Source organism: Melopsittacus undulatus, chromosome 9 (assembly GCF_012275295.1).
Source record: "Melopsittacus undulatus isolate bMelUnd1 chromosome 9, bMelUnd1.mat.Z, whole genome shotgun sequence".
In the NCBI taxonomy this organism is placed as follows: domain Eukaryota; kingdom Metazoa; phylum Chordata; class Aves; order Psittaciformes; family Psittaculidae; genus Melopsittacus; species Melopsittacus undulatus.
The window spans coordinates 11,738,594-11,755,996 of record NC_047535.1 but is presented as its reverse complement, the minus strand read 5'-3'; the positions used below and the strand labels follow the sequence as shown (position 1 = coordinate 11,755,996).

The 17,403-nt window shown below is 54.6% G+C and overlaps 1 protein-coding gene across 3 annotated transcripts in view; it reads left to right on the top strand.

The window, feature by feature from the left end:
• The first annotated feature begins 3,451 nt into the window (after nucleotides 1-3,451).
• The window catches only part of ZNF609 (zinc finger protein 609), a 68,754-nt gene continuing 54,802 nt past the window's right edge, over nucleotides 3,452-17,403 (top strand). For 2 of the 3 annotated variants that reach the window (XM_034066056.1, XM_034066058.1), the window contains exon 1: nucleotides 3,452-3,593. The gene's annotated coding sequence lies outside the window, so the exon portion shown is untranslated. The remainder of the gene's footprint in view (nucleotides 3,594-17,403) is intronic. The other variant, XM_034066057.1, reaches the window with a different exon arrangement.

The following is a 17,403-nucleotide window of genomic DNA, read 5'->3' as shown; positions in this document are numbered from 1 at the left end:
TGGCAACTCCTCCTTCCCAAAATGTCCCTCTCTCCTGTGAGATTAATTTCTTTAATCCCTCACATCCTGCATCTCCCCATGTTCTCTGTCCTCATTCTGCATTTGTGTTCACTGGGCTGAGAGCTTTTCGTGCCAGGTTGCTCCAGGCTCTGTCTCACCATGGTCTAAGTCCTCCTCCTCATTCCATGGATCCCATCCTCCTCCAGATGGGACAGAGCAATCCCTGACCTCTACCAATATCCCTCCCCCTCTGGCCTGAGTAAATGCAGGGAGCAGAGCAAGGCCACCAGCTCCACTGATGGGTAGTGGTTGCAGGCTGTGCCAGGCCTCTGCCTCAGTTCCCATTGTTGCTCCATCAGAGGAGGAGGGTGCGGAGCCTTCGTGCCAGTTACCCGTGCCCCTGGATGCTGTGGTGCTGGAGCTGCCATGAGTTCTGCTGTTTGCCCTGGGAGTTGCCTGCTGGTTCCTTCTGCTGCCTGTGGGATCTTGGAGGTGCTGGATCTGGATTCAACACCCACACATGTCATTCCTTGTTTGGAAAACCCTCGCGGGTGTTTCTGCTTGGAGCTGCCTGGGCTTGGTGCAGAGGTTCTGGTCTGGGAGCTGCTGTTTAGCGTGGCAGAGGGAGATGGGCTTGGGCTGCTGCTTTCCTCCTCAGTCTGCTTTCCTCCATCCACCAGGCTGGCCCTGTCCTCTCAGTATTGGCCCAGTCAGCTGTGCTGGGTCTCCTGTTGACTTCCTTGCACTCTTCTTGTACCATGGAGGTGCTCCTCTTTTGGGTGGATGTGCCTTGAGAGCAAGGGAAATCATAAAATCATGGAATCCCAGGTTAGAAGGGACCTCAAGGATCATCTGGGCCGACCTCTCTAGGGCAAAGCATGACCTAGACTGGATGTCCCAGCACCCTGTCCAGCCAAATCTTTAAAGTGTCCAGTGCTGGGAATCCACCACTTCCCTGGGGAGATTATTCCAGTGGCTGGTTGCTCTCATTGTGAAAAATGGAACCCTCTTGTGTCCAGTTGGAATCTCCCCAGGAGGAACTTGTGCCCATCACCCCTTGTCTTTTCCATGGGATTCCTTGTAAAAAGGGATTCTCTATCTGCTTTGGAACATGGGGATATGGTCTCCCCTGAGCCTTCTTTTCTCCAGGCTGGACAAGCCCAGCTGTCTCAGCCTTTCCTCACATGCTGCCCAGTCCTTGGATCATCTCTGTGGCCTGACAAGCAGTGAGTAGAGTGGGACAATGACACCTTTATGAACAAGGTGACGCCTTTGTTGATGTTCCTCAACATCCTGTTGGCTTTCTTTGCTGCAGCTGAACATTGTTCACTCCTGTTGAGTTTGTGTCCCCCAGGATTTCCAGCTCCCTTTCCACAGAGCTGCTCCCAGCCTGACAGATCCCAGCCTGTGCCGCAGTCCTGGAGTGTGTTCTCAGGCACAAGTCCTGGCACTTGTCCTTGTTGAACTCCATGACGTTCTCATTAGCCCATGCTTCCAGCCCATCCAGGTCAACCTGCAGGGTGCCTCTCCCTGCCAAAGTGGCCACTTCCCACTCAGTCTGGGTACACTTGATCCCACCTTCCGGATCATTTATGAAGACACTGAACAGTGCTGGGCTCAATATCAATCCCTGAGGGACCTCACTGGTGACAGGTCCCCATATGGAGAAAGAGCTGTTCACCCTCTGGGTGCCCATCAGCCTATTGCCCACCCACTGCACACACTACTTGTCCAGACTGTAACACATCAGTTTCTCTAGGAGAAGGCTGTGGGAAGTGGGATCAAAAGTCTGGGAGAAATCCAGAGTGTCCACCACTTGCCCCGGGTCAACTGAGGACTTCCTTAATCTCAGGGGGTGATCAGGTTTGTCGCACACAGTGTGCCCTGATGAATCCGTGTTGGCTTTTCACAGCGATGTGCTTAATGAAGAAATTAAGTGTTGGTTACAGTGCCCAAGTGGAGCTGGAGGTCTTGGGGCAGCATCTCGGCTCCTGGTGCTGTGGGGAGAAAGAGGCAGGAGAGGACTTGGTGGCTGGGTGGGATAGGCAGGACACTGAGGTTGCTTTGCTGAGCTGCTGGCAGCTCCCTGGAGCATCTCTGCTGGAGGAGCCAGCCTGAAGCCAGCACTTTTGGGACCAAGGTGGGGGAGATACTCTTCCAGGCACAGAGAAGGAGCATCTAGTTATGTGGGGGCCAATGTCTTCCTCAGAACATCACTGATGTCTCACCCGCATGACCTGGGATGAGAAAGAAGCTTGGGACATCAAGGGAGGATGTGCTCAGCACCCAGGCTGGGCTCCACATGCTGCAGTCCTGGTGTTTCCAGCTCCTGCGCCCTATCCCAGGAGAACAGCATCATCAGACAAGCCATGACAGAGTGAGACCTCATCGCACCCCCATGGGACAAGGGGAGAAGGGGTTCGTGTGATGCCCATCACACCTAACACCCAGCAAACTTTCTCAGGGCATTCGCCCACCCCATCAGTGTGGGGTTTAGGCCATGCACAGCCAGTTTCTTCTCTTCATCGTGACAAGGAATTATTTCTCCTCTTCATCTCTTTCAGGCAAAGTGAATGCTCTCCTCATCCCTCTCTCCCACTGCTTTAAATCTCTTCTGGCTCCCCTCTCCTTCCCCAGTCCTCCAGGTGCTGCCGGAGGCTGATGGCACCCAAACCCAGCCCTTCAAGCTTTCCACCCCCTCCACTGGGGCTTCAGCCCTTGTGTTGTCCTTGTTTGGGGGTCAGTGATGACTGCGTGGGGCAAGATGTCGCAGGGTTTTGGGGTGCGTTCTGGGTGGTGACCCCGTCCTGACCGCTTCCTCGGAGCTGTACCCCCCAAACCCCTCTGGGATATCCAAACCCAGCCTGAGCAGTTCGGTACCAGCTCAGGGAGCGGAACCAGCAACGGTGGCCCGGAGAGAGCAGAGCCGTGATGGGGCTGTGCCGGGCAGGGGGTCCTAAAACACCCCCAGAAGGGTGCCACCCCTCCCCCGTCCCTTCCGAGGTGACCCGGAGCTCCGGCTCCGCAGAGGGCAAACACTCCGCTCCGGGCTTTGCCCTCTGGTCCAGCGCCCCGGATCTTGATCCGGCCTCCGCGTTTTCCGGCAGCGGCTGCCGGGACCTCGCGCCCCCCTTTGTCCGGGGTTCTCCACGCCGGGTTTTCCGTCCCGCCGGGGGCGGTGCTCTGCGCCCTCCCGCTCCACGCTCCACCTTCCGGGTTTTACGTCGCGCCCGCACCACCCCCGGTCCGGCTGCCGGTCGGTCCCGGCTTCGGGTGCCGCGTCCCGCCGGGCGGAGCCGAGCAGAGCCGAACGGAGCCGAGCTGGGCCGAGCCGAGCGAAGCCGGGCGGGCGGAGCCGACAGAACCCGAGCAGAGCCGAGCGGTTACGAGCGGAGCCGAGCGCCCGCCCCTGCCACCCCTGCCGCCCCGCCCGGCAGGCGGACCCCGGCGCGGCCTGCGCGGCGCGGCGCGGCCCACAGGCGCGGGTAGCATGGCGGCCGCGGCGGCCGGCCTTTAGTGCCGGCGGAGCGGAGGAGCGGCCAGGCGGCCTCATGGAGGACACTTAGGGCCGCCCGGGACGGGAGCGGAGCCGGGTGAGTGCGGGCCCGGCCCGGCCCCCGAGGCGCCCCGGCCGGGTGTGTGTGTGGGAGGTGTCGGTTCAGGATCCCCCGAGGCCGTTGGGCCCGGCCCGCCCCCCCCGTGACCGTTGTGCCGGGGTCGCCGCCCCCCGCAGCAGTTGCGGCCCGGGTTCCCCCCTCCCGGTGACCGTTGGGGCCTTCTCCGTGGCCGTTGGTGCCGGGACCCGCCCCCCCCCCAGCCTCCCCCGCGCTCCCCCACCCGGTGTGGGCCCCCTCCCGCGGCCGGGGCTGTCCTTCCGTGGCCGCCAGACGGGGGTGTGTGGCCTGTCCCGCTCCGTGGCCGTCGGGCACAGACACCACCCCCCCCCCCCCCCCCGCCGGGTGTCGGGGCCGGTAGGGTCGGGTCCCCGCAGGGTGCCGGGACACCACGGGCTGCCTGGGCCGTGTTCCCCCCGGCGGGCGGTGTGATGTGGGGTTACTGTGTGCGGGTCCTCCTAGCTGCGGGGGGGTCGGGCTGGTCCCCGCGGCTCCCACCGCCCCTGGGGCTTGCGGGGCTTCGTGGAGCCCTCGAAGCTGTTGTGTGTGAGGGGGGGTCCCCGTGTGTGGGGTCACCACAGCGGCATGTTTTGAGGTGGGAGTCGGGGTTGGGGTGGGGATTGGGGGTTCTCCCCTTATGATCCCCTGTCGCTGTGCAGGGGACTTGGGGGACCTGGGGTGCCAGCGGGGGGAGCGCAGCCTCTCGCGGGGTGTGCTCGGCACAGATCAGGGAGGATTACATTTCCCCAGAGGCGTTTAAGTGGGGCCGAACTGTCCCTGCGCTCGGGGCAGACACTGAGGGCAGAGCTGCTCCGGCTCCAGCCCCTCTTTGGAGAGGGCCCGTGGGGGGTCCTTTGCGATGCTGTCCCCGCGCGGCCGCCCTTGCAGCTCCCTGAGGGCCGGGGCGCGGGGCCGGTCCCGGGGTTACACCGGCAGTGACAACGTGGCCGAGGCGTCCCATAAAGGCTGCGGGTGTCTGCGGGTGAAAGGAGAGGCGAGGCGAGGACGCTGCTCCTGCCTGGGGCTCTCCCGCCCGTTGTGTACACGGGGAAGGTCACAGGTTCAGGTCTGGTCTGTGAGACTTGGCTCCCCTCCATCTCCCGGCAGCCCTCTTCTTTTATTTTTCCTTTCCTTTTTCCCCCTTTCTGGGAAGGTTCTTGCCTCAGGGGAGGTGTGAGACACGCACGTTTGTGTGGAGCACACTGAAGAGCTCGCAGGCCCTTTTTTCCCCCCTGCTCCAGAAGAATTGAGGATGCCGGCATCGGGGCTGGCTTTCGGGCTCCTGCATGGCGCGGGCTCGCTGCCTTCCTTGCCTGGACATCCTCAGGAAAACCAATTTCCACGTTTTGTGCAATGACTCCAGCATCGGATTATGCCGCACATTTCTAGCCCTTTGTTGGCAGTACACGACCGCACATGCACGGCACTCGAAAAATCCACTCAGCGTATTTTATTGATTAGCTCTTGACCAGAAATAATTTATAATTTATTATTTCAAAGGCGTTTCAGTCTTGAAATGAAAATCTTTGCCTTTTTTGTGCCCTCGTTCAGCCAGCAAGGGTTTCTCCTCTCCCGTGGGGTAGAGCTTGCTGAGGAAGGGCGATGTGCACAGCACCGGGAGCGCGGCTGTCTCAGTGGTGCAAAAGGACAAGGATTTAATGTTTCACCTAAATTGGCCTTGTGTTCAGGACAGGGGCTGCAAGCCGGTTTGAGCCACCTGAGGAAATGAATTATCAGGCAAGTTGTAATGATCTGTAATTGAGTATGGCCAGGACACGGGGCTGCTTTTCTCTGCTTTCTCCAAGCCGGGCGCTTGGGCTCGGTTTCCAGTGGAGGGTCTGTGTGTTGTGTGTGTGAGTCGCCATTAGGCTGCTCGTCATCTGGAGGGGCTGCTGCGTACATGCGTGTATGCAGAGGGGTCTCAATATGTGTGTTATCCCCCAAGTTGTCCTCCATGTGTGCCCAAAATGATGTTATTTTTCTTGGGGTGGGGGAAGCTGCTGTGAATAAGGGGCATTCATCCATCCGCAGCCCCGTGCCACCGACCATGTGCCAGCCGCAAATCATCTCCTTCTCTGCAGTTGCAAGGTTGCAAAGTCCTCTCGTGCTTTCTGCACCCAACTCACAGGACAACACAGGCACAGCATCTGCTTCTGCCACCTCCAGAGCTTCTTCCCTCTAAATCCTTAGGCCAGCTGAAAACATGCATTTTTCAGGAGGAAAGGGCTTGCAAAGTATACAGGCAGGTGAGGGGTTCTCACACTGTCTTGGAGCCCCCTAACAGTTTTTGTGTCTTTATTATGGATGAATAAGAAGGAAGGACCAGAGTTGGCTTTGTCTGGTTTATTCTCTTTGAGAACCGGGCCATGTTTGAATTGAGAATCCAAATTTGCCTCCAGGTTATATTTACAGTATCTTTTTAATTTGAATTGCATCAATTAAAAGAAACTGAGAAGCTGTCTCTTCTTTATAGCACTTCCACTAAGACAAAGTTGATGTCCATGAGCTGTGTCCATGCCATGGCAGAGGCTGGAGACCTGTGGATTGTATTCCTGTGGCTCAGCCACGACAGAAGGGTGGTTGGGGACCAGAACTGAATGTCATGCCTGACACTGTGGTATACTTGGTGTCTCCTGTGTGTGTGCTGCCTAAAAAGGGCTCTTTCCCTGCTTGCTTGTGGAGGGAGCTGGGCTCTATGTGTTGCTCTTGACCTTGGGTGTGCCGGAAGCAGAGATGCGCCTCGCTGCCATCCTGCTGCACCCTGTGTGGCAGGGCTCCCATTCGGATTAGGGCCTGTGGGTGCTGATGCAATACCAGCCCCAGATGTAATGCAGTAAGCCTCTTTGTCTCCTTTATCTGGAGTATTATGTAAATAAGATGGTATTTCTGGTCCCAAGTATGCTGTTCTGGTGATGTGTGGCAGCGGGCAGGCGCAGCTATGCCCTTTGAGTGCTGACACTGGTGCTTCTGGCTGTTTCCCCAGCCAGGGGCAAGGACCTGCTGTCACGTGCCGGCTTCTCACCGAAAGGAGGTGAAGCTGCAGGTGACCTTGCCAGGGGCTGGTGACAGTTTAACTGTGCTTGGTTGCGTGTACACAGGCAGCACAGCAAGCAGGTTGGCCTTGGGTAGTCTGCAGAAGATGGGGTGGTTTCCCACCAAGTTTAGAAGGAGATCTGTGTTGATCTTTGCAGGCTTGCTGCAGGGTATGGACTCGTGTTGACCAGCCTCTAGGCTGGCGGTGAGCATCACAGGTCTGTTCCCAAACCTGCCCTGTATTTCTTGGCAGCTGGTTGCGCTTGGTGGAGAGACGTTGAGAAGCAGCAAAGTCCCCGAAGCACTTGGAGGTGGCCTGGGCTCTCCACAACTCTCCCATGATGCCTCTTCTGATGCTCATAGGCACAGCTCAAGCCTGTTGGGCTCTGGGTATGGGTGGAGCTGGTCCCTTCCCTGTGGACTTTGGCCACTTGTTGAGGAAGGTCATCATTTGGATGCTTGTGCTGTGGTGGTAGAGGGTGGAAGGAGGATGATGCCATTGCATGGGAGTGCCTGACTCCAGCTGTGTTTTGGGGTGTCGGGGGTATGTTGAGGAGCTCATGTGGGTGTGAAGGGCTCTAGAAGATCAAGGGTGCGTAGGTGAGCCAGCTCAGAGCTCGTGGCTGCCCTGGGAGCTCATTGGTGGCCACATATAGCTACTGAACTGGGGCTTTGGCCATCCCCCAGTAGCTGGGCTGCTTGCAGCCAGGTTGGCTCAGGGATGGGGTGCTGCTTGCTTTTGGGGAAGGGAAAAATGAAAAATCCCACTGGGATGTGGCTTCTTCTGCCACACAGTTCCATTGAAAATGCTTTCTCCTGTTAATCCTGGAAGATCAGTGCCTTGTAGAGGAAGGAGTAAGGTTTTACTCTGACAATCCTACAGTAAAGAAATGAGGGAATGGCTGCCTGTCTGGGAAACTTGCTCTGTGGCTCCAGTTGCTTCTGTAATTTGTGTTTTTTTTAATTATATAATTTCTCTAAAGGAAGTACCTATTTTCCTTCTGGGTTTTGGTGAAAAATCAGGTTTTGAGATGAAACCAAGAGGTTGCTTTGCTTTTGCTGCAGCTGAGTGTCCTTCACATGCACAAAAATTACTGACGTAGCTGCTTAAGCGTCAGCTCAGATGTTGTGTGAGGGGGGTGTGTGGAGAGAGGGTATGAAAGGATGTGAGTCCTTTTTTGTGCATGAATAAGGATGATTTCAGGAGAATCTTGATATTTTGTATTTAAACGTTAAATGCTGAACTTCTACAAATCATTTCCGTGTTTATAGTGTGAAAAGAAGAAAGGAAAAGGGAAGATTATGTTGTCCCTTTACACTGCTCCTTTCCCGAGCACGTTGTGGATGCAGGAGGGTTTTGTGGCATTGCATTTTCCCTCTGAGCTGTTTGTGGCCTCCTCGGCCACTCTCCCGAGGGCTGGAAGGATGGTACCAGTGTACAGCGCTGCCTCTCGGGTGGTGTCTTGTTGCTTTGCGTGGCTGCACCAATTTCCTGGTAGCAAAATGTTATCAGTAAATGTTTTTAATAAATCTGAGAATGTTTTTGATGAATTTGCCAGGCCAAAGAGTTCTTCAGGTGCTTCTGCAGCAGGAGAGAGTGGCTCCAGGAGTCAGCTTTGCAGTTCTTAAAAGAGTGAAAATGAGGTGTGTAATGACTTAGCCAATGTTAACTACCCTGAGCTCAACTGAAGAGGTAGAGTCTGGTAATCTCCAGGAGAATCCCTGCTCCTTCCCCAGAGACTTACTAGCTGATGTCATGGTGAAGTTCCTTATCCTGAAGATTTCCTGTATATTTTTTATGGGTTTTGTGTCTAATCTGTGCCTTTCCTTCTACTTATTGCCACAAGTAATTAAAAGTGGGCTCTGACCACCAAAAGCAGCCCTGTACACTTTGATGCATGGTTCTCGCAGGGTTTATTGTATTCCTTTCCATGCTGGCTAATTCACAAAATTCAGCAATTTGCAATGGGTCATTAGCGTGAATTAGCAACTTTCTGATGTATATCATAGCTCTGCAAATGTGCTTTATTAATCTGTGAAATACACCTATTTATTATCCCTCCCAGGAAATAAAAAAAGAGGGATTTCTTGGCATGGCACTCACTCTGCTTGCATTTGCCCCTGTCTGTGTACGCCTTCTCTCCTCCTTTACTTTGCAGCCTGGTTGGATTTTCCCCCAAGTGTTCTCAGGCTGATGGTTTGACAGCAAGAGAGATTACAGCAGCATCTACAGTCTTCATTCTGCTGCAAATCAAGCCTCTGCTCATGTAGCCAAGGTGCCCTAATTGGTTATTGAATGAAGGGAATTAAAGGCATTAATAGGTGAAGTGGCGAATCCTTCATTTCTGGAGCTGTGGAGAGATGCTTGTCCTCTTCTGAAGCCTGGGAAGTGGCCAAGGCTGCCTGCATGCTCTTCTAAAAGAAAACAAATCCAAGCAGCTCTCTCCCTTCCTTGGGAGCAAGTGAGCGTCTGTCCATCCTCTCTGTCTTGCACTGCTATGTACCCCTCTGCTGCTGAGGGAGGGCTGTGGCTGGGAGGATGCTGCTCAACTGGGCATTGCTCTTCCTTTGGATGAAGAAGGCAGAACCGAGACATTGACTTCACCACAAAGCCTCCCTGCATCTGCCAATACAGCCGATGCTTTTCCTTTCCTGTAACACCATGGAGTGTGATCCTCATTGGAAGCATGTGTGGATGCAACTGAGAGAGCCCCAGCTTGGGACTGAGACTACTGTAGGACTGAGGGATGGAGCGTCTCTGCCTCTAAAGCCCTGTAAGGGAAGTGTACATATGCATGGCTGGGCCAGAGGTGTCTGCTCTGCGTGCCTGCTCCGAGTGCCTGCTCCCACGAGTGCCAGGAGCTGAGGCTGCTGCCAAGAGTGTGGGTGCCTTTGTGCAGCCCCGCTGATGGTGCTGGGCATGGGGGGAAAGGGCGAGCTCCTTGTTTCCGGCACTTACTCCAGCAGTTATTTATGCCTGTTGGTTGTCGTTGGTCTTCGCCAGCTCTTCTTTCTTCCTGTCTCCGTGACTGATGCTTCAGGGATCTTTCCTGGTCACATCCATCTTGCTGCTTCCTCCCACTGCTGACTCTCTCAGTCTGCTGGCAATCTTCCAGCCTGCACGGGGCTTTATCTGGAATTTGTAAGCCTTTTTTGGTTATTTTTACATTTTCTGTACCCCCTTCTAGATTGTGAGTGAGGACAGGCCACCAGTTCAGGTATCTTTGAGTCCCTCATAAATCATTTCACTTCTGCAAGTGTGTAACCAGACTGGTTTTTAAATTGCATGGCTGCTCCACTTTCCTGGTGGAAACCAGCTCTGCTCAAGGGACTGTCAACCCCCGGGTTTGTCCCTATGGGAAGCACCGTGATGCAGAGCTCGGTGCCAAACTGATTTCCTCAGCTGTCCCATTTGGAGTATTTAATGGTATTTTTGGCAGCAGGCAGCAGCAGCAGCAGCATGTCTGGCTGGGTTCAACAGGAATGGGCTCTGTGGTGGTAGGGGAGCACTGGAACCATGTCTGGTGCTGCTGGCAGAGCCTGCCCTGAGCCGTAGCGCACCAGCTTGTCTGGCTTGGGCTCCTCTGAAATGCTTGAATCCTGGCTGGTTATTGCTGACAGGGTTGCTTCTGCCTTTGCCACCATGCAGCCACCAGCGGCCTGTGTGTCAGCCTTCAGCAGCCGAACCCTGTGGTGGTGCCTCCCTGCTCCCGTGGCACCCACTGGGTGCTGTGTGCCTCAGGGTGGCACCTGGGGGTTGTGGGGCGAGCGGGGATGCAGGTTTTGGGTGAAGATGAGGCTGTGTTACTCTTAAACCATCACATGCGAGTCTGGGCGTGGCAATTACATGGTGGTGTGTTCCAGTGTGCAGGCACAATGGTGAGGGGTGAATCCCTGTTGGGATTCTCTAATTCAGGATAGATCCAAGAGCTAGGCTTGCAGGAAGGAAGCGGGCTGTTATTTTACCCGCTGAATGCTTTTTCTCCCATGCATGTGGGGTTTTCAGTTCCTCTTTCCCAGTACAGCTGAACATTCAGAGTGCTGGGTACCGGTTTGTGCTTACAGATGTAGATCTGAGTGCTGGGGTTGCTGAGAAAACTCTTGGCTGTTTTCAGCTGTCAGATTTTGAAGTCTCTGAGGTCATGTTTATTGGAAGAATTCTACCCAGTTTTGCATGAGCCAGTGTTCATAGGAACAGCCAAGCCTGAGCACTGCTGCTGTCTGCTCATCTCTGCAGCAGAGAGACCTGGGAAGGGGTTGTGCCTCGCACAGGACAGTGCAGTGAGAGGTCTAATGAAGTGCTGGTGCAACACTCGTCAACCTTGGCTGTGCTTGGTGCTCCTCTAGTCCATGCTGCTGCTTTATCCCACCGCTGGGACCTTTCCTACAAACCTGTCCTGTGCTTGGCAGGAGGTCCAGGAGCTCTTCAGGGAAGTGCTGTGCATGCAGGTAAACTGCTGGACTTAGAGGGCAGCTACAAAGAGGGTGAAGGCTCTCTTCACAAGGAGCCCCAGGGAGAAGTCAGGAGGCAGTGGATACAAGTTGCACCGAGAGCAGTTTCAACTCAGGGTAAGAAAGAAATGTTTTATGGTGAGAACAACCATTCTTGGAGCAACCTCCTCAGAGACACGGCAGAGTCCTGGAGGTTTTCAAGATGTGACTGGACGGGATGGTGGATGATCTCATCTGAGCTCCCTTTCCCACAAAAGGCTGGACCAGGTGACCTTTCAGGGTCTCTTCCAACCTCGTCTACTCTACATTCTGTGACTGGAGTTGTGTTGACGTGTATAGTCATGCTTGTGTGTAATGATGGTACTTGCTCAGCTTTGCACTGGAGAAGTAATTCCAGTAGGCAGATGTGCTGAGGTGACATTTGCCTTCTGCCCTGATGAGAACAGAATGAAGTGTGGTGCCTTCCTGTAGGTCTGTAGGTGTTGATGGTCCTCCTGCTTGAGCTGAGGACCCTGCGCTTGAGTGATGTTTCTCTCACCATTAGTTTTCTTGAAACCTGGAGCTCTGGACTTGTGTTTTGGCAGAGGAAATGGAGCTGTGCTTTATTCAGTACAGAGCTTGGAGCTTGAAAAAAATGCAAGGGTTGAGAGGCTTCAAAATCAAATCATTGTAAATCTGAAGAACTGTGGGCTCCTGAGGCATGAACAAATGAAAAACTGGGACTTTGGTGATGACACCTTTGGTGATGACACTTCCAAGCGTGTTGGGAGGATTAAAGAGGAACTTGTTCCAATTTTCCCCATTTTGTGATATAAAGGAAGGCTTGAAATGTTTCCTCCTTTTTGTTTTCCCCTTTTTTGTTAGCCTTGTGTGTCAGTGATGTGTTTGGATGTTGAGGGAAGTGAGGGGTTCTGGCAAGGATAGCTTTGCCATTGAGCTGTGCTCAAGAATGTTGGGTTTTTCAGGTGCAGAATGAGTTTCTCAATGCCTTTTTGGTATCAAGGTGAAAGGAGTGTCAGTAAGAAGCAAGAACGGAGTCTTAGCTAATCTGGTGAAGCCCATTCCTCAGACACAGCCGGGCTGAGATCTGCTCTTCTATCTACAGTTTTGGTGAACTTTGTGTGCCACGGTCTTGCTCGGTGTTGCTGTAAAGATTGCATTTGAAGGTCATGAGCACATGGGGTAGATGTGAGACTGAGTTTCGATCTGAGCTGCATCTTCTGACTGATGAGGGATGTGAGGTTGACACTTGAGTATGTATTTGGAAACAAGTGGTTGCAGTGACTGATAAATCTGGTAAATCCAGGTAAGGTGACTGACCGGCCACCCCTGCATGAAAAAGGTTTTTGCCCACCTCTCCCGTCTTCCTTCATAGAATCATGGAATAATTTGGGTTGGAAAGCACCTTAAGATCATCTGTTTCCAACCCCCTTCCATGGGCAGGGACACCTCACACTCGACTGTGTCACCCAAGGCCCATGCATCCTGGCCTTGAACACTGCCAGGGATGGGGCAGCCACAGCTTCTCTGGGCACCCTGTGCCAGCGCCTCAGCACCCTCACAATAAAAAACTTCTGCCTTAGATCTAACCTGAACTTCCCCTCTTTAAGTTTGAACCCATCACCGCTTGTCCTGTCGCTCCAGCCCCTGATGAATAGTCCCTCTCCAGCATCCTTGTAGCCCCCTTCAGACACTGGAAGCTGCTCTGAGGTCTCCATGCAGCCTTCTCTTCTCCAGGCTGAATAGCCCCAATGTTCTCAGCCTGTCTTTGTATGGGAGGTGCTCCAGCCCCTGGATCATCCTCGTGACTTCCTCTGGGCTTGCTCCAACATCTCCATGTCCTTCTGTTGACACTACAACTGCACACATTGCTCCAAGCGGGGCCTCATGGGAGCAGAGTAGAGGGGCAGGATCACCTCCTTCAACCTGCTGCTCAGGCTGGGTCATGCTGGGCCCTCTCCAGCCTCTTCCAGTGACCTCGTCTGTCCTGCTTTTGGAATGCCTGCACTGAAATATTTCAGGCTTTTCTCAAGAATGCCAGCAAATGACTCATGGGTCAGGTTCATCTCCAGTGTCAAGGCTCAGCCTATGGAAACTTGGGAGTCCCGGCACAAGTTAGTGGCGCCTGGCTGCGCTCGGGCCGCGGTGCATGCTGGAAGCTGTAGTCTTGGCGGGGTGCACCTCCATATTAAAAAAAGCAGGGTGGCTCCATTTTATTCAAATGGGGCTCAGCCCGCTCCCTCGGGCAGCATGCCGGCTCGGGCCCGGGGCCGCCCGAGTGCTGCCGGCATCTTGTGCGAGCGGGAGGCGGGAGCGTGGCTCCTCCATTCACATCTTGCTGGATTCCACATGGAACAGCTTGTTTGGAAGCCCTGCGCCTCTGCGTGTTTTGCAACAGCTCGGCCTCCCGCCGGGCGGAGGCGGTGGGGGGATCCTGCCCCCGTTGGGTGGCAGTTCTGGAGGGTGTCATGGTAAATCTCCTTTGTCTGCTAACGGCTTGACTGATGTATGGGGTAGAGCAAACCCTCCTCCCCTCTGTGATTTCTTGAGCTGAAAGCAGCAAGTGAGTGAGGAAGCTCCTTTGTGCAGATTTCTCCGTCTCCTCCCGTGCGTGCCAGCTGGCTCGCGTTCAACATCTCTCTTTTCTCTCCCCCATCTCTAGAGAGAGGGGGCGGGGAAAGAGAGGAACATCTTAAAAAGAAATCTGCAGAAAAGACATGGGAGTTACTTAACAAAAATCCAACCCAAACAAGCCCAGCTGGGGGATTATAAATGCGGCGGTGGGAGCCGAGCGGGGAGCGGGAGCAGCAGCGCGGCCCCCCCGCCCGACCTGCTTTACTGGTAGAAGGAAACAAAAAGGGACGTTGTGCGGAGGCAGCAGGTTGGGGGCCGGCCCCGCTGCTGCAGCCCCTCGTGCCACGGCTCCTGGGGAGCCCTTCGGGGTCTCGGCAAGCGGTGGGGGCCAGCAGCTCTTCCATGGGTCTCTGCCTCAGCCGCCTTTGCCTCCCCGTGGAAGGGAGCGGAGGGGTCTGTTTGCTTCCACGGTTGCTCCAGAGCATCGTGCTGAAACCCTCTGCTCCCTGCCTTGTGCCCCGCCAGAGGAAATGCTGCATCCTGGAGATTCCCCCCCTCCCATCGCCTTCGCCGCTCCTTCTTGCGGGCATTCCTGAAAGTTAATCAGGGTGAAAATTGCCAGTCGGTCATGTCTGGAAGCCACCAGAGGCTGATCCTGGAGCGCTGCAGGCTGGAGCACATGGGTATGAGACAGGCTCCCTGCGTGTGGGCTGCTTGCTGCCAGAAGAGCTTTCTTCTGCAGCTCGTTTCCCTTGGGCGATCAGTCCTGTCCCAGTTTGGTTTCTTGGCCTGCAGTACCTGGCAGGAAAGGCTGGGGCGGCGCGGGCTCGGCGGGTTCAGTGCCCAGCATCCTGCACATGCTTTAGCACAAAGAGCCGTGGGCTCGTGCGGTTTCCTCGCTCCCTTTCAAAGGTGAGCTCTTCTGTTTGAATAGCTTTCTCTAGGTGTGTTTGCAGCTCTAAAGTGAACTTTCAGGTTTGTCTCTTAATATGCTTGGCTCCCTCCCAGCCCCTAGATGCGGATTGTAGAGGTCTCGGCACCTAATGGAGCTGAATTATTCATGTCTGGTGCTGTGTGTGTGCAGCATTCCCAAGCAGAAAGCTGTCTCCTTGTAGGATCTGCGCTCCAGGACTGCTCTTAAAATGCTTTGTTGGCAGGTCTCCAGGCCAACAAGTGAGCACATGCTTTTCATGTTGCGCGGGGATCAATCCTGCCGTGGCAGGAGGTAAGGGGAAGGACGCGTTTAGAGCTGAATCAATCTCCTCAGTCTGTTCTCTGAGATGCTGTGACTTGTGGTGGCATTACCCACCCCCAGCAGGGGAGTGGGGAGGATCCGGATGGCATCCGGCACTTTTCCAGCTTGGGCAAACCAGGCAGTGGGAAAAAGACCTTATCTGGGCCACGGGGCTGCGGTAGCCGGGGGTTCTTATCCACCCAAAATCACAGTGGCATGGTGGGTCCCTGTGGGGACTTGCTTGGTTGAGGGACACAAAATACTCCTCCTGCTGTAGAGACTGAGCCTGCAAGAGTGGCTCTTTGGAGAAATGGGATGGGAGTTTGAGGGAGGGGGTTTGTGCTGCAGAGCCATGTGCTGTGGATGATGTTCAGGGGAACCCCCCCCCCCAGACTGTGTATCAGGTCGCACCTTCAGGCCCAGTTCCTGCCCTGCTCCCTCCTCAGCAGCTGCACCTTCAGAGCTCCCTGCCCCACTGTGGCTCGACGTGCCTTTCCTCCACTTGCACATCCAGCCTGTTCTCGTCTGTCCTGTTTGCGGTTCCTTTCCCTCTGCATTAGCTGAGCTGGGGCTCCCTCGACGCCTCGTAGGGTGAATGTTTTTTCTCTTCTTGTTTTCGAGCCCTTTGATTGTTCCTGGCTCTCTAATCACTAGAGACCCAGCGGCCTTCTGGGCTCCTTCTTCCTTTTGTTGTGGTAGGAATTGGCAAACGCTGCTGCTCTTTGCATAGTTCCAGACCCGAGTCCTGCTCATCTGCTCTCCTTATTTCTTGTATATATAAATATTCTTTATGTATATGTGCATGTATATACACACACATACAGCAAGGTGAGCTCCCTGTGTGAGCTGGGAGCCATCCAAACCGGCGTCAAGGAGGTGCTGTGCCTGTTGCAACACAACCCTGTGGGTTGTCTGTCATCCTGCTGTGACTGTGAGGCTGGTTTGTCCCTCTGCTCTGAGCTGGCTGTGGCCCTGGGCATGCTCCAGCCCTGGGTGACAGCTCTTGGAGTTGGAGCCTGAGCCTCATCCCATGTGTTGATCCAGCAGGGTTGTGGCTGGATGCTGTGTCACAGCTTTTGGCTGGGAAGGGGCTGTTAGCAGATAAAAATTGGGTTCATCCACCTTGTTCCCAGCTCTGCCCACCCAGACAAAGGAATCAGAGTGGATCCATGGCACAAAGGGAGCTGGCTGTGCACCAGCCACAGAGCTTTGCACCGTGCAGAGATGAGATGGTCACTGCTGGTTGTTGGCCCCATCTGTGGTTTGGAGGGAGGCTCTGGAGAGGCAGGTTGGGCTGGGTGCCCTGGCTTGGGGCTGGGGAGCGAGTGCTGGGGCAAGAAGAGGAAGAGGAGAAGGTGACGGTAGAAACCTACAGGGTGGCTTTGGGAAGCCGTTAGTGATGCCAGTGCACAAAGTGATCTCCTGATTCGGCACTTTCTCTGCCACTGAAATGAGAGGTCAGTGCTTTTCATTTCCAGCTTGATGCTAGCCCCTAGCTCCTGGGGTTAAAAATCTTCGTAATGACCTGTCAGAGAGGAGATTATTAGCTATACGGAGCTGAGGATGCTGAGGGGAGCAGATGGAAAATGGTCTGGCTGTGGCAGCCTGTCTGATGAAAGAATCCCTGGCATTTCTACAGTGTTTGCATCTCTGGAAACGCACCATGAAGCTGCTTTCCAGGCTCCTGCCTGCTGGGTTTGAAGACATTTGTGCCTGTGTAGAGTTTTTTTTTCTTGTTTTTCCTTCTCATTTCTCTAAGTCACCTGTTTTTTGAAGTGTTGCTCATAAATAGTACTGGGAGCAGGCAGGCCTGGAGCTTGTTGGGGAAAGGTGGAATGGTGCTTGTGGAGAGGAGCTGCATCCAAATGGGTACTCAAGGAGTTCTTAAGCAATCTGGAAAGCCAGTGGCTGGGGCCAAGAACCTGGGGCCAAAGACCTGGCTGGGTGGCTGCTGGGGAGAAGCTGTTTCATGTGTTAATTGTGTCTCAGTGTAATTGCCAGGAGCTAATCCCAGTGAGGGCTCTGGTGTTTCCACGTTGTGTGTGGGTGTCTGTTTTGTTTTCCTCCCTCATTGCCCTGGGGAAGCTGGGAGTAGAACTTTTGGGCTCTGTGGGGTCTGCCATGGCGCAGGCAGGTAGGGCTGATCCCTCTCTTCCCAGCTAAGACCAGTACCTGTGTAGCTGTGTCTCAGTTTCCCATCATTCGAAGCCAGCAGGCTCATCATGCTGAAGGTGACAGTAGTTTAATGTCCCAAAACTGGAGCAGTGTTGTGCTGCTTGGAGCTGCAGGATGGAAACCCTGCACTTCCTGCTCCTATTTGGCCTTCAGCAGATGCTCGATGTGTCCCAAGTGTCACAGGTGCTTGAAAACTTGGGATTTATTTCCCACCAAAGCACTTGACTTCCCTGGCAAGTAAGTGGCTCTGGTGTGGACAGGAGCCCTCCCCCCGAGTGGCATCAGCAGGAGAGGAATCAATCCTCCCTCCCAAGGGCAGCA